The 12,648-nt window shown below is 38.5% G+C and overlaps 1 protein-coding gene across 3 annotated transcripts in view; it reads left to right on the plus strand.

The window, feature by feature from the left end:
• The window catches only part of ARHGAP44 (Rho GTPase activating protein 44), a 175,414-nt gene that overhangs the window by 46,739 nt on the left and 116,027 nt on the right, over positions 1-12,648 (plus strand). The window contains exon 2 of one of the 3 annotated variants that reach the window (XM_039847386.1): positions 4,428-4,499. The exons of the other annotated variants lie outside the window; for them this stretch is intronic. The gene's annotated coding sequence lies outside the window, so the exon portion shown is untranslated. The remainder of the gene's footprint in view (positions 1-4,427; positions 4,500-12,648) is intronic. 3 annotated transcript variants of the gene reach the window in all.

Raw genomic sequence — 12,648 nt, forward strand, 5'->3', positions numbered from 1 at the left:
GGCTAAGGGGCATGAGAGCAGTGGACAAGTCTGTGTTCAGCCAGGTGTGCTGCCCACCAGAATTTCAGAAGGCTCCTCCAGACAGAACTCTTCACACATGCAATATGTAGTAACCTTAAAATAGTTGCATTTGAGGAAGGGGTGCCTTTTCCGTTTGCAGAAAGGCATGTCTTGAGCCGACAGCAGTCTTGCTTGTACACAGCTTGGTGCAAATGTACTACAGTGAAAATGTGCCCCGAGGGTGAGGGCCCAGAACTAGGAGGACATGGGATTGCCGATGACTTTTAGATTCTTCAAAAATGTGGCCTTTGCAAGGACACGCTTGGGCTCCATTTTCACTTCCGCTTCCCAGCCCTTATTCTAGGCTTGCTACTTTTCCATTTAAAAATTTTTCATTTTAAAAATGAAGACAATTGAGGCAGACTCACTTTATGAACCTTATATGATTTAGGGGGCCCTTCTTAAAAAATATTTAAAAATAGGTTCTTTGGCAAATTTCACAAGTACATACAACTATGTTCATGCATTGGAAAAAGAACATCCTGGGTAAACAGCATAACCTCTCCAGAGAAATAAAATAATTCTGCATGGTCTCTGGGGATAAGGAGACTACAGACGGTGATGTGGAGTGGCCCTGACATTCAGCCTCGGCTGAATGTGAGAACTATATGGGGAGCTTCCGATGCTCATGCTTGGATTCCACCCCCAAAGGTTTACTTTCATTGGTATGTGGTGCAGCCTGGCCAGTGAGGCTTTTTAAATCTCCCCAGGTGATTTAAATATGTTGTCAAGGTAGAGAACACTGATCGGTTCTTGTTCATTGGTTCTCCATCGTCTGTGTGTATCAGAATCACCTGGAGGCCTTGTGAAAACTCTGGGCTCCACACCTCTAGTTTCTGATTCAGTAGATCTGTAGTGGGAGCCAATAAATTCCATTCCTTGCAAGCTTCCAGGTGCTGCTGATGTGCAGGTCTGGGACAGCACTTTGAGAACCACTGGCCTAGCCAATGTGGGTAGCATATGATGCTGACTAAACCCCAAAAGTCTATCCCTGGAGACAGAAAACAGGGCAAGGCCTTAAAACACGTTTAGAAAAATAATTGTCTCAAATGTAAGCGCAGGTGGTAATATGTATCAAACCCTCAGCATGTGACAATGCAGGGCAATGTTGCATGTGGATACAGCACATTTAACACCTGAATAACACACACCATCCCACAGGCCACTCAGGCTTTTGATCATTCCTCTCACCCCTAGATGCAGAAGGGCAGAATATTTTCCCAATTCCAAAACTTAGCTGAAGCAATAGTTCTTATATGCTGAGGTTGGAAGGGGAGAATTTGCTGTTTATTTCATGTATATAGCTCTCCTCAGCCCCCAAGTTTTAAGCAACTGCCCATTGTGGAAGCTTTGTGGGAATAAATGCCGTGTCTGTGGCAGAGAACATCTAGATGTCCCTTCTGCTCAATCATTGCCTCTGGTTAGGGGAGCTCATGCTGGTACTTTGCTAGCTTTGACGTTTCCTGACCTGTTTCTAATTCTGATCCTTCTTTCTGCCTCCTTGTGCCTTACTTATATGCCCCCGATCTCAATCTGCTCCTTGCTGCCTTAGCAGATCTCCCCAGGCTTCTCCCATGTCTGTTTCTCTTTTATTGTCACACTAGTGTCAAATTCACAACACATCTGTCACCAGATTGGTGTCCTACAACTCAACTCAATTCTGACACTGTCAACCTGGAGATAGTGTCAGATCCCACAGGTTTAGGACTCAGTCCCACAAGACTGAACGCCAACCCGCTTCAGCTACCAACCACAAGTCCAGATTGTCACCTGTGCTTCTGGGAAAGGGCTTGGAGCTTCCATGCATTCTCCAAGTGTGCCACTTTTCTCAAATCTGTACAACCTGGAAGCTCTGTAGACCCTGTTCCAGGTTTTTATAGAGGCTTCATTACATAGCCATGATTAATTAAATCATTGGTCATTAGCAGTCAATCAACCTCCAACCCCACGCCTCTTCCTAGAGGTCCCTCTGTAGGGCTGAAAGTTCTGACCCTCTAAATCCCATGATTGGTTCCTCTGGCAACCAACCCCCATCTTTATGTAGGGTCCAGATGTCTCCTCATTAACAGAACAAAAGACATCATCATTTTCATCACTTAGGAAATTCCAAGGTGTTTAAGATGAAGACCAAATATATATTTTTTATTATAAATCACAATATTACAGTTTCTCACCATTCTTCGGACCCATGACATCTGCTATAGCTCTTGTTTTCTGTTGAGATTTGCTATTTGTTCATTATAAGCATTTTTTTCCTTTTATATAAACAAGGTTGTAATAGCTGTTTAAAAACTTTATTCCCTAATTTCAGTATCTAGTTCATCTTTTGATTGATCTCAATTCTTTAACTTTTTTTTTGAATTGGGTCATGTTTTCCTATTTCTTATGTCTAGTAATTTTGATTTATATCCTGGATGTTGTGAATGATGCATTCCGGAAACTGTGGATGCTGTTATATTCTTCCATAGACTATTGGTTACTTTTTGTTTGTAGGCAGTCTTAAAGAATTCAAACTCAAAACTTTGTCGTCCTCAGCTGCAATTTCTATTTCATTTATTTCATCTTAACTGGGCTCTTGAGGGTCTGCTTTGTGTGGGAGTCTGACAGAAATTTGGACGGTTTATACACAGATTTGGGGCCGCTCTTCCATGGCTTTTGGTCATTTTCTCCCTCACCTTTCAGCTACTGGAGTAGCCTCTGACTCCTCTGGTTCTTCCAGAAAGCAACACTCAGTTTCTATGAGTTTTAGCTGCCCCTTTCTTGTGGAGATTGTAGCTTGTCCTTAGGCAAAAGCTATAAAATGAGAAACTGTTGCATTCTTTCAGATGTTGAACTTCCTGCAGCTTCTACCTTCCTTTACCCCTTCTCCAGTGCCTGCAGGGAGTCTTTTGTTTTTTGTTCGCTTTGTCCAGAGTTTATAGTTACCTGTGGGAAGGTTAGTCTGATAGGAGATACTACACCATTACCAGAAGCAAAACTGACCTGTACTATTTAAATAAGATTTGCCAAGGATCAGAGAAAACTAAGTTGAGGGCTACCTTTACTGAGAGCTGAGCTCAGATTCATTTCTCTATTCTAGTCTGAGTTCACTCTGTCCCCAGAATATAGAGCTTCTGTTCAATTCTGAATCCTACAGGGTCTAAAGAAAGTTGCCAGCTTAAGAAAAAAAAAAATTTCCCCTGGCCCACCCCGCCCCCAAAACTTTTATCCTATTACCCAGTGTCTCTATACTTTTTGTCACTCTGACATTTTTGTGTATGTTTGCTTTTTTTCCTCTATCATCTATCTCTCCTTGCTAGAAAATTAACCTATGGGAACAAGGACATTGCTTGTCTTGTTCATCTTTTTATGCTCTGTACCTCTAAGTCTTTGTACACAGTTGGCTCTCAATAAGTATTATTTAAGTTGGTTAAAGCTTCATAGAACTTTCCTACTGAGTCACAGTCTATTCACCTATCCCTGGGAAGGTTGGAATTAGTTAATACCTCTCTATTTGTAACATTTTTATTCCTAATGTAACTGTATTAACAGCTGCCAATGCCAGATAGTTAGACTTCCTCCTCCCACAAACACACATACAAAGTAGCTAATAATTCTTTGGAAGCTCTCCTAGCAGGGCAGCAAATGTCAGTGGAGTACTCTGTGTAAGGTATGAAGCTAGTCCCTGTATATTGCACAAGAGCTAAGGTTCAGAGGGTAGTAAGAAATAAATAGAAAGCAGAGTTCCTGTATTAAAAAAATCTATTTAAAAAATATCTAAAAACATATTACTGAAAACTTTTGACCTCTTTTCTAAACTCGATTTTTCAGCCTGTTTTCAGAGTAATGATATAGAGAGAAGGGTTATTTCTAGGGAAAATGTTCAGTTGACAAATGGATGACTTTGAGGACACTTTGAGGCTTAACTAAAACAATGCAGACTTAGATCCATTTAGCTAGAAATTAAAATCTTTACTATGTTTTTTTTAAACTACTTTTAAATTGGGAAATAAGCACATAAACATGGTAACTTGTTTTGACAGTGCAAATTAAAAATGTAAACGTTTTCCCAGCTTCGTAGCTCCCAGGCAACCACCTTTAACAGTATTTAGGATACTCAGTCTTCTATGTACATGTGTATACGTGTATACCCTTACCCTTTTTGAAAAACATAGGTGCATGCTGTACACATTTGTGCTCTGTACAATGCTTATATATATATATTAGCCCACATAGTTATGCTTTTTTATGACAGTATAGTATTTCATTACACAGATATCTTACAATGCATTTAACTAGCCCCCTGTAGAACATTTTATGCTGAAAACAAAGTGATTTGAGGCTGGAAAAATATCTGTCGTAGTAGTAATGAAAATTATTTTTTGCAGTGTTTTTGGTTACCTTGACAACCTGAGACATCTTCAAATGCCATGACATCTCTCAGAATGCCATTCTTAGAGGTAAATATATGAGTAAATGAGACAATTAGAATTAATGAAAAGACTAGATCATGGACTACTTAAAATGATTTCATCTGGAGAACACTTTTATTATTTGTTTCTTTAACTAGGCAGTTGAATTCTCTTTGCACATCAGTCATGTGCAAAGTACTTTTGCTACAAAGTAGTTTTAAATGATCTTATTCAGGGAGAACTTTGGTGGTGCTAGAGTAGAGCTGAGAATTCTCTATCTTGACATTTTTAGATTGTTTAAGGTTAACCCACTAAGTAACACAGTGCTGACAAAGTCATTGAAGTGGCATGCAGTGTCAGCTGTGCTTCAACGCTTTCTGAATGACATCTTTTTTACCTGTCTTTAGCTCTGAATAATGTAGCACAATTTGATTTACCTAATTTGATACATGAAGTTCTTTAAAATAATAATTAGGGATAAGAATACAGATTGTTTTGCTGCAAAGTATGTTTGAATACATTAGAAATGCTAATTAGGTCACATGTGATTGGTACATGGAGGAATGATGTCAGTAGAAAGAGTAAGTTGTATTATTTCAAAGGCAGTTTCCATCCGAATAGGAGAATATATTTGTAAGCAACACCTCCGATAAAGGCCTAATATCCTAAATGTACAAAGAACTCATACAACTCAATAACAACAAAAAAACAATCCAATCAGAAAATGGGCAGAGGACTTGAACAGACACTTCTCCCTAGAGGACATACAAATGGCCAACAAATATATGAAAAGATGCTCTATATCGCTAGCTATTAGGGAAATGCAAATGAAAACCACAATGAGATACATCTCACACCTGTTATCATCAACAGGACAAGTAATAACAAGTGTTGGAGAGGATGTAGAGAAAAAGGGATCTTCATACACTGCTGGTGAGACTGCAAATTGGTACAGCCACTATGGAAAACAATATGGAGGTTCCTCAAAAAACTAAGAATTGATCTACCATATGACCCAGCAATCTTTCTACTGGGTATTTACTCCAGAGACTTGAAAACTCATATCCAAAAAGATATTTGCACACCGATGTTCATAGCAGCATTATTCACGGTGGCCAGGACATGGAAACAACCAAAGTGTCCTACAATAGATAATTGGCTAAAGAAGCTGTGGTACATATATACAATGGAATATTACTCAGCCATAAGAAGAGATGAAATACTGCCATTTGCAATAACATGGATAGATCTTGAGATAATCATGCTAAGCGAAATAAGCCAGACAGAAAAAGTTGGAAATCACTTATATGTGGTGAAATCACTTATATGTGGTATATAAATCTAAAAGCAACAAACATGACAGAGACTCATAAACAAGGACAGTGGATGAGTGCTTACCGGGGGTGGTGGGGGGCGGTTGTTGGAGTAAAAGGGGTCAAATATATGGTGACAGAAAGAAATTTAACTATGAGCGGTGAACACACAATGATATATATATATATCTACACACACACACATATATATATATGATTTATTGTTGAATTGTACACTTGAAACTTATTGAATTTTGTTAACTAATGTCACCATAATAAATAAATAAATACCAACCCCCCCACACCAAAAAAAGGCAGTTTCCGCACCATGTTAATGTTTTCTTACGCCAAGTAACTGGAGCTGAGTACAAAAAAACTAACACAGCTGAACACATCTAGGTGTGGAGGAATAAGCTACCATCCATGATGCCTGTGCCTTCTTTTGGCTGAGCTTGGCCAAGTGCTTTGTCTTAGAAGTGCTTGGGTGGGAGAATTTAAGACAGAGGATGTCCTTCTTGATCTTTGTGTATTTTGCTTTTATCTCCATGACTTAGTAGCTTAAGTCCTTCCTGCTGTCACTTTTCTTTTTTCAGGTAAAGACCTAATTTAACTATTTAAAAAAAATAATTATTTGGTTTTAACATGCCTTTGCAACTGTGCTAGAGTTTTTTTATTTATTAGGCTTTACAACCCAAATGCTTTATTAGGGTTGCCATTACTTTTGTTATGCTCTGGTTATGATATTGTATTGGTTTGCTCCAACCCTACTTTTCCTATAACCACATTTTTACTGTTTTCCCTTTTAGTGTGTTGTTACATGCTGAATATTTTTCAGGAATATATGTATTATATTGTAGCAGAAATGTTTATATCATAACGCTGAGGTGATCAAACAACCAGTCAGATATCACTTAGAATGTGATCTTGAATAAAGAAAAATATAAAAAAAAACCCCAAAACCCCCCAAAATCCATTTCTTGTTATCTGCTACTTTAAATAAGAATAGAATAGAAAATGTGAAAACTGATATTCATGTTTTTTTATTGAAGCATATAGCCTTGCTATCTTTCTGTTCATTATAATATTAATAATAGCTTTGAATTAAAGGATAGAAGCCCTCTCCTGGGACTTCTTTCACTGCCTTGTTTGGTGTATATTTCCAGCCTTTGAAATGATTTGTTATTTCTGCATGGAAACACTGTGTGCTGCTTCAGTTACATCCTCAGTATTAACCCACACATTTCTCAGTTTTTATTAAATTTATTGATTGGGTATGAAACCCGAATATCCTTCAAGTATTCCTGCCTTCACAATTTCTTTTCCTGTAATCCATGCAAAAGCCTGCAATTTTTTTATTTTTTATTTTTTAAGTTAGATGAGACTTCTGGAAATTGATTGTCAAATTCTCTCTCAATGTTTGTTAAACCTACGCCAGGGCACTAATATGCTTCTGAAATCCCTGATTTGCTTCACCATTTCTACAGAATTAGAATTGCTAAGGATTTAGAACTTATAATTTCTAAGGATTCTAAGATCTTTAAGGGCAGAGACCAGTTATTAATATGTTCTTAGAAAGAACACAAAGTATATGTTTGTTTATCAAAATAAATGTTGACTAGATTCTGGCACTCAGATTTAGTTCATAAAAGACCATTCAGATTCTAGGTACAGAGAGCATGAAAAATGTGTCTTTTATGTTATGATTTAAACGAGCTTTTTCTAGGGCCTGCCTGTCGGAGATCCTTTCCTGAGATTTGTGTCCATGTGGACTTTTCATGTTCTGTGTAATGCACTTTTCAAAGTCTATTTGAATGCATTTGGGTCAGCAGAGCCCTGTAACCCAAAAATTAACCTGCTCCTGTGCCTTTCTTTCTGTTGTATTCATTACCTGCTTTTCTACCCTGACCCTATACTAACCTGTGAGTCTGTATTTGCTGTTTGCTTGACACTCTTCACACGTGTTTGTAACCTTGGCTTGGCTTGTTAACCTGAACTGATTTTCTGTTTCTGGTTTGAATCATGCTTGCTACCTGGAACCCAATGTCTCAGGCGTCTGACGTTAATAAAGTAACCTAGTCTTTCCTTCTGCTTTCTGTCCTTTTCTGTTGTTAGGTTCTAATATTTTCACCTTGGATGAGTCTGACCTCAATTAATCCTACTTTTGCTAATCAGTAAGAATAGACCCAGACTCTAAGAGGTTCTGATGATAAAGTTTAACACTGTTCACTAATTGTTAGCTTTCTAAAATATTAATTCCTACCAGGTCCAAAAATATGATGGTACTTATTATAAAAGCTATGTAGCACTTTCTCATTAATAACTTTGCTTTCTTTTTCCTGGCAGCATTTGATGCTGCTTGACTGTGCATGACATGGTTGTCCAGGAAGCATTGGTTTGAGAAATGATTCTGTGATGATTCAGTTTGTCTGTTATTGAAATGTTTGTTTTATCCCAGACCGAAAAGATTACCCATAAAAGAGCACTCGGATTTTCCTTATGCTTCAATTCAAGGCACCAGATTTACTTTTGCCTGCTATGATAGAAGTTGGTAAGCATTGCCAAAGTTGAATGTCACTGGCATATAAAGATTTATCAAGAGATAAATCAAATATAATTACAAAATGATCAGGTTTTAGAGTCAAGAAATCCTCAAGAGAGCATGTCACAGCCAGCTTTGTTTTACAGACAGCATGAAAGGCCTACACAGATGAAGTGAATTACCCAAGATATAACCCAGAGCTAGTTGATAAGGAGCTTGGACCAAGTCAGGTTTTCATAGTGACCTGACTATTGTGTATAGCTAATTGCTTTTCACTGCATGTGTTACATATTAATGGGACCTAACTTTAAAATAAGCAAAACACAAGGAGCAGAGTGCCATTTTTTTAGAAATTACAATTGCCTTTCTCCGCTACGTTGACCCATAAAGGATCCCTTGCCTTCTTGTGTGTAGTGGATAAAACCACAGTAGTCTCTCCTTATCCATGGCTTTGCTTTCCATGGTTTCAATTACCTGTCCTCAACCTCAGCCTGAAAATATTAAATGGAAAATTCCAGAAATAAACAATTCATAAGTTATAAATTGTGCACCGTTCTCAGTAGCATGATGAAGTCTCCTAAGTTATATCCTTTTATAATAAATTGGTAATCTAGTAAGTAAAATGTTTCTTTGAGTTCTGTGAGCCACTTTAGCAAATGAATAGAATCCAAGGAGGAGGTCATGGCAACCTCCAATCTGTAGCCTGTTGGTGAGAAGTGCAGGTGGCAATTTGGATTTGTGGTTGGCAACTGAAATGGTGGGGGTGCAGTCTTGCAGGACTGAGCATTTAACCTGTAGATTCCTATGCTATCTTCATGCAAATAGTGTCAGAATTGAGTTGAATTGTAGGACTGGATCCAGCTGGTGTCGGGAATTGCTTTGTATGGGGAAAACTGCCACACACATCTGAATTGGAGTCAGAATTATATGAATGTATCAACTTTTGTGAGCTGTTTTCACTCTCCACATCAATAAAATGAGAGAGTCGAATGAAATAATCTGTAGAGTTCCTCTCAGCTCTTTTGCTTCTGGGCTCCAAGTATCCACATAGTGTGACTGTAACATTACAAGTAGCCATGCTTTGGTTCCTCAGGTCCCACCTGTTAGGATTCTTCTCAGCCACATAGGCAAGATTGGTAGCTTCCTTGTCACCACTCTGTGGGTCCCTCATGCTCAATTGGCCCAAGCTGTAGCCATTGGGATTAGCTTGGGTTGCATATAACAGAAAAGTCCTAAGTGGTAGAGCTTTAAACAAAATGGAAGCCTTGCAAAAGACAGAAATCCAGCAGGTAGGAAGGCTATGCCTGGTATTGAGGACCTAAAATCTCACCACAGACCTCTTTTCACTGGCCCACCATCCCCAGGCTATCCTTACATTCTAAATAGACAGGAATTACTCTCTAAATAGATGAAGTCTGTTTGAGAAAACCTTCCAGAAATCAAGTGCTTTTGTCTACATCTCATTGGCCCAAAGTAGAGACCGTTGGCACATCTAAGTCAGAGAAAGTATACTCATTTAGGGGAGTGGCAGTCTACGCTGCTGAAAATCGGTTATAACAAAAATGAGCTTGTCCTATCAATTGCTTTGCGCTATTTTTGATTCTGGTTTCAATGGTGTGGAAATGAATTGGATACCTCTTCTGCCCTTCCCTCTTCTTCAGAGTAGTTTGGGTAGATAGGGTTGAAATTACTTGTTCCTCGACTGGGTGTTCGGCTTGTCTGCAAGACCATTGGAAACCAGTGAATTGTTTTGCTTGATCTTAGGGCAGTAGTAATATTGTAAAGGATAGAGTATAAATTCTGATTAAATTTATTTCACCATAAAGTCTTCACTTTGAAAGATTTTTAAAGTCAGTTTGAGTAATTTATATCCTGAAATTTTAAAAAATACTCTTCTTTATCATTCATGGTATTTGTCATTTGTGCCTTAACACAGTTGTTTTTTTTTTTTAGTTAGTTTTCCCAAGGGCTTGTCTATTTTATGTCTTTTCAAAGAACCTATATTAACTTTGGTTAATTCCCTTTATTGCTTGTTATTTTTTCTTTTCTATAAATATGTATTTATAATAATATGTACATTTGTATATAAATGTTCATATATAATATAATTTATATATATTATTTTTTTCTGTGTTCTTTGGTTTCATTCTGCTGTTTTTGTTTTGTTTTTAAGAGAGAAATGGGTATGATTTCATGGTCAGGCGGGGTTTTTTTAAGGCAAAAAAAGGGTGTAGCACACAGAGACAGACATTCTGAGTGTGAGGAACATCATTTTATTCAGTAAGTATTCAGAGGTACCGCCTAAGGGTAGTGGTGCCAGAAGGGTAGTAAGAGCTAAAGGGCTGAAAATAAGACAAGTAATGGATTGCCCAGGGCCTGGTCCCCACTGGTGGTCCACAAGGGGAGGGAGAGGAGATAAATCACCGACTGCTAGAGTGGAGGGAAAGAACAATAGAGTGGATGTTGAGAAGGAAGAGGTGAGACATTCATAAGAGAAGTGTGGCAGTTACAGAGGACAGAGATATAAATGTGAGGAGGGGTTGGGAAGAACAGGGAGCCCAAAGCAGCAAGGCAAGAACAGGTGTCATATCAAGAATTGTTTGGTTCTGAAAATGCTAGGAAACATGGCGGAGTGAGAGATGTCCCCAGATCTCTCCCCTTGAAACAACAATAAACTGGACATCTAAAACTCAACAAAAAACACCCAAACTGCACACCAGCACATCCTGAGTGTGGGATCTGTGTATAAGAGCTACCACAGGTCAGATCTCCCATGTCGGGCAGTGGATTGGGAGTAATAAAGAAGCTGCTTCTCCCAGCTGCTGGAGCTCCTTGCAGGAGGAGGGGGAGGGGAGAAGGAGCACGAGTTCCCTATCATTCCTGCCTGGGATAGCTGCGAGCTCTCCGTGGTCAGCTGGCTGTAAGGCCCACTCATCAGGGCAGAAAGCAGAGAAGCGGGGTGGGACCACAGAGGAACAATAGCTGATTTTTGACAGACATGGTATCAAAACCGAGGCTGAGCCACAGCCCCCAACCCCTAATACAGAGGGCCCCTCCCCCCATACCTTCTGAGATGGATCTCCGCGGAGCCCCAGGGGAATCTCAGCAAATGCTGCCAAGACTGTGGCTGACACTGACAGGGACTGAAACTGAGAGTAGTGAGCGTGATTAAATATCTACAAGAAAATTTAAAAGTGTTATTAAGACTTTATACAAAGCAAGGATCCAAGAGGGTTAGACGCCACCTACTGGAAACCAAAAAAAAAAAAAAGTGCCTTCTTTGCAACAGGCTAAAGAGAGACCTTTATGTAATAAATCTTCTTTCTGGAAAAATAGCAGAATACACTGCCATTAATTCTCAGGCAGAGAAATAGTCCATTAAACACCATGAACAATCAAGGTGACAAGGCATCTCAGAAAGAAAGAGAAAAATCTCCAGAAAATAACCTTACAGACATAATAGAAATATGCGACTTAAATGACAGAGAATTCAGGATGGTACTTCTGAAAAAACTCGACGAGATCCAAAACAATTCAAATCAACAATTTCAGGAATTGAAAAAAAAACTAGATGAGCAGAGCAAAGAGATTGAATCCCTCAAGAAGAACCAAATAGAACTTCTGGAGATGAAGAACACACTACAAGAGTTGAAAAATTAAATAGCAAGCTTGGGAAATAGAGTCGACCAAATGGAGGAAAGGATCAGTGATATTGAAGACAGAAATCTAGAAATAAATCAGAAGGAAGAAGAGAGAAACTGAAAAATGAAAAATAATAAAAGAGAAATACAAGAGCTAGCTGATACCATCAGGAGAGGAAACATAAGAGTAATAGGCATTATCGAAAGTGAGAAAAAGGAACAGGGATTAGAAAGTATTTTCAGACGAGTAGTTGATGAGAATCTCCCAAATCTATGTAATGAGCTGGAGCTTGGAATTCAAGAAGTCAACAGAATACACAATTATCTCAACCCAAAATAGGCCTTCACCAAGAGACGTTGTATTAAAATTATCAAAAATCAATGACAAAGACAGAATTCTCAAGGCAGCCAGGGGAAAAAAAACGGTAACTTATAAAGGTAAACCTATTAGAATATCCTCGGACTTCTCAGCACAAACACATGAAGATTAAACAACATGCTACTGAAGAATAACTGGGTCAGAGAAGAAATAAAAAGAGAGTTGAAGAGATACATAAAAATGAATGATAATGATAGTACAACGTATCAAAACTTTTGGGGCATGGCAAAAGCGGTCATAAGAGGAAAGTTCATATCATTACAGGCCTATCTCCAAAAACAAGAACGAGCCCAAATGAACAACCTAATGCTTCATCTTAAACAAG

The sequence above is a fragment of the Pteropus medius genome, unplaced genomic scaffold (genome assembly GCF_902729225.1).
Source record: "Pteropus medius unplaced genomic scaffold, Ma_sr-lr_union100, whole genome shotgun sequence".
NCBI classification, from domain to species: Eukaryota; Metazoa; Chordata; class Mammalia; order Chiroptera; family Pteropodidae; genus Pteropus; species Pteropus medius.